Raw genomic sequence first — 4,244 nt, 5'->3', positions numbered from 1 at the left:
CAATCCTCATATAGACTGGAATACTACTGAGCCATAGAAAATATGAAATACTGGCATTTGTGAGAACATGTACGGTTCTTGAGATTATCATGCTAAGCGAAATAAGTCAGACAGAGAAAGTCAAGAACCATATGATTTTACTCACATGTGGGATATATAACTGAAAGCAACAAAGGAACAAGACAGACAAATTTCATAGAAACAGATAACAGTTTAGTGGTTACCAGAGGGTGAGGGGGGAGGGATGATGGTAGAAGAAGGTAAATGGGATCAAATATATGGTGATGGAAGGAGAACTGACTTTGGGTGGCAAACATGTAATGCAGTATACAGATGATGTATTATAGAACTGTAGAACTGTAGTCTTGGAACCTATATAATTTTACTAACCAATGTCACCCCAATAAATGTAATAAAAAATAAAATAAAAATAAAAAGACTAATGGTCAAATGATTCTCATATTTTAAAAGAAATTTTTGCCTGTTCTCATGACCATGCAGTTGAAGTGAGACACAGATTTTGTGGCCCACTCTTATTTCACTTTAAGAAATGGAGCTGCAAACACTGGCTACCTGGAAGGAGGTAGGATGGCAGTCCATTTCTCTCTGTCTGCACATTGACTCAAATTGGAGAGGGTGCTAGCTCTTTCCTAGCTTGTTAGAATCCTGATGAGCACAGTATGATGGGCATAAATGGGCAGTCACATGTAGGTGGATACAAAGCTCTGACCTAACACTTCAGTGTTTTCCATTCTCTTCTCCAAACCTTGGTACAGGAGGCAGCATAAAGCGGAAAAAAGACCAAGTCCTGTGCCCTGATTCTAATACTCACTAGCTTTATGAACTTGGGTCTCTGTGGCATAGTCACTATGTCTAAAATGGGAGTAAGAGTGGTAAGTGGTAGTACTATCTCACGGAGCTGTTGAGAACTAAATGAATTTTATTATTAAGGCAATATTTAGCTGACGGATTTTTTTAGCTAGAGGCAATTTTTTGTTTTTTTGTTTTTGTTTTTTTTTCAGTGCTATGAAGGATGATTTTCTAAAGCACACTTAATCTTAAAGTACTTCCTTTCCCCCCACCCTATACCAAAAGTCATAGTAATTTAAATAACCCCAATTCTGCTATCTCAGTGGAGAGGGACAAACCAATTCCACGTAGCTGTGACAGGGATTTGTACAGAGGACATGCTGAAGGAGAGTTAATGCTATTAAGTCCTGCTATCACAGACATCTATGTGGAGTGGAAGCAAATCCAAATAAGTAACCAGGAGGATAGAAATACAGTCCATGAAGAGAGTACTTTAAAGTCTGAGCCTGAGATGCTGCATACAGAAACCAAAGATGCTTCTTTTTTATATTTACTACAATAAAGGAAGTCATCAGGTCATAGAGGTTTGTGGGCCATGGGATCCCTGTGAGGTCCAGAACCAGAAAGTAATCAGTACAGTGAGACCAGCAAGGGCAAGAGCAGAATTTTAGTATACTATAAAGTGATATTGAGGTAAAATGTAACCTTTAGATAATATAAGTTTTATGTGAGTTATACACTGATTAGCAAAAGTAATTTTCCCTTCTGAATTATTTATCTTGTCTGGAGACAGACATTCATTTAGAAAAAGGAAGTAGTTCTCAGAAAAATAATTCTAAAAATTAAGTTTAAAGCATGAATATCCTCTCCTGTATATGTTTATATTATTCTCTAGCTCCCTGATTTGATACTCAAAATGATGTAAATGTTTAAGACATTGAAGATCATTAGCTATTCATAAAGCTGGTATAGCCCATACTTAATTTTTAAAATTTTAAATATTTGGTTATAAGTTATTTGTAAGATTTATATAGCAAGAAAAAAATAGTTTGGAAAATAAAAATTTAGTTGAGACATCAAGGTAAATAATTTAATTAGCATCTTAAAGTTAGTAAGCTAACAAAAGTATTTCTCAGAAGTGCCACTGTCATTCTAGGCACCTACACAAATCTGTACCTTCACTCTCTTGATTCTCCCCTTTCCTCTTCTTTTTTTCTTAAGTCTCTATCAGGTTTTTCTATTCCTCTTCACTCCCTCAAACCCCCTTAAGAATGAATGTTCTGTGTTTCATCCAATGATTTTTTACTCCTATGTTGTCCTTGGGAAATTTCATCTACTATCAAATTTTTAACTATTACCTTCATGCTTAGATTCCCAAATCCAACCTTGATTTTTTCCAAAACTTATGACTCCTATACCTAACTGGACATGTCCAGTTGGAAGTTCCATGGGTGACACAAAGTGAACATGTCTAACAATAAACAAGAAATGATTTTTTAGTCAGGCTTTCTCATCCTTCCCTACTTCCTAGTTCATGGAACCATATTTAGCTTCTGAAATTCTAAATTTAATCCCTACTAATTGCCAGCCAAACCCATTTATCTTTTTTTTTTTTTTTTTAGATTTTTATTGGGGGAGGGGAACAGGACTTTATCAGGGAACAGTGTGTTCTTCTGCGACTTTTCCAAGTCAAGTTGTTGTCCTTTCAATCTTAGTTGTGGAGGGCGCAGCTCAGCTCCAGGTCCAGTTGCCATTGTTGGTTGTAGGGGGCACAGCCCACCATCCCTTGCGGAAATCTAGGAGTAGAACCAGCAACCTGTGGTTGAAAGCCCGGACTCCAACCAATTGAGCCATCCGGGAGCTGAGCAGCCATTCATGGACTTCATTCTAGTTGCGGAGGGTGCAGCTCACTGGCTCATGTGGGAATCAAACTGGCGACCTCGGGGTTAGGAGCACGGTGCTCCAACCACCTCAGCCACTGGGCCGGCCCTAGGCCATTTATCTTGATTTGACTCCCTTTTAATAAATCTGAATATGCTTATCTCCCACCCATCACTCTTCGTTTCAATTTGAATACCTATGGATTAACTCTTTTCTTGACTCTAAAATCTGTTCAGTTTTTTTCAAGACAACTGGCTCCCAAGATTTGTTTTATGAATGTCCCTTTTCAAAGATTAATTAAGAGAAGAATGTTCTGAAACACACTCTCTAAGTTTCTTCAATTCCCTTGATCCCAACAGCCTTAGCCACATCTATTCTTAGGATCTTCAACTCGGAATCTATCCTGGATACTAAACCTACCTTGTTTAAGAAAATTATATAAATATGATGATTATATTCATTGAAGAGTAAAACTGCTCAATGTAGATGGATCTTTAAAGTGCACAGTATTATTTTATGTGTCACTCTCCATTCCCTAATAGTTATACATTTTTATTTCTTAGCTTGAGCTGGTATCTCCACCCCCAGTATAACCTTGACTTTTATTTCTCACAGAAACAAAATTTGATGCATACCAGTTCTATTGATTTCTTCTTTTCCTCTCAAAACCTATATCTTTATTCATCCTTATGTATATTAAAGGAATAGTGCTCGCTTCAGCAGCATATATACTAAAATTGGAACGATACAGAGAAGATTAGCATGGCCCCTGCACAAGGATGACCCACAAATTCGTGGAGCGTTCCATATTTTGTGCAGTGCCCCAGCCTCCTTCACACCCTTTGCTAACTAGCTCCCAAGAAACAATGAGTCAAAGCACAACGTAAGGCACTCAATAGCAAAATTGTGACTTTTCTTAATAAAAAAAAAAAAGGAATAATGAATGGAATTTTCCTATTGCCTTAAAATCGGTGTTAAGGCCCAAAGTTAAGAACAGAAATCCCTAAATACTCCACATTCTAAACTCAGAGACCCATCAACTGTTGGACTGACTTTCTTCCATAGGGCTTCCTGAAAGATGCCGTGAGAGAATCCATCTTATGTTGCCTTATAAAGCCCAGCTAATAAAATACGAAAATTGAGGAGAGTGATGGGGATCTTTTCAGAGTGCAATGGTCTTTTAAAGAAGCTACTTCCTTCACTTCCTTTCCTATGGGGAGGCAAAGAGTCTGCTTCTCCTCCCCAAACAAAAGAGAAAGAACACAAGAAAATCACGTGTAAAATGGGGAATCATGAATAAATAGGACACTAGCATTTTGTTTCCAAGTGGAAAATTCATTTAAACTTTGGATATGTTGGTTTGCCTTTTGATGTTTTAACAAGGAGCAAAAGGCCTATAGAGAGAAGGCATTAAGAAGTGTGATTCCCTCTATATCCTAGTTTTCAAGATATCTAAAGATATATGCCAAGCTTGCCTTTTGGCCCTGGTGTTGGAAGTTATGGAAGCTATATGGAATTGTGGACTTGATAATAGCATGAGTTAGAGAAGGTTC

The 4,244-nt window shown here is 37.5% G+C and overlaps 1 non-coding gene across 1 annotated transcript; it reads left to right on the top strand.

Annotated features, from left to right (window-relative positions):
- Positions 1 to 3,398: 3,398 nt before the first annotated feature.
- On the top strand, positions 3,399 to 3,505 carry LOC141572632 (U6 spliceosomal RNA). Its single transcript, XR_012497940.1, has one exon. It is a non-coding gene; the product is annotated as a U6 spliceosomal RNA (small nuclear RNA).
- Positions 3,506 to 4,244: the final 739 nt, after the last annotated feature.

The sequence above is a fragment of the Rhinolophus sinicus genome, linkage group LG06 (genome assembly GCF_036562045.2).
Source record: "Rhinolophus sinicus isolate RSC01 linkage group LG06, ASM3656204v1, whole genome shotgun sequence".
NCBI lineage: Eukaryota > Metazoa > Chordata > Mammalia > Chiroptera > Rhinolophidae > Rhinolophus > Rhinolophus sinicus.
Note: the sequence above shows the minus strand (reverse complement) of the source record. Positions and strands in the feature narration are given on the sequence as shown.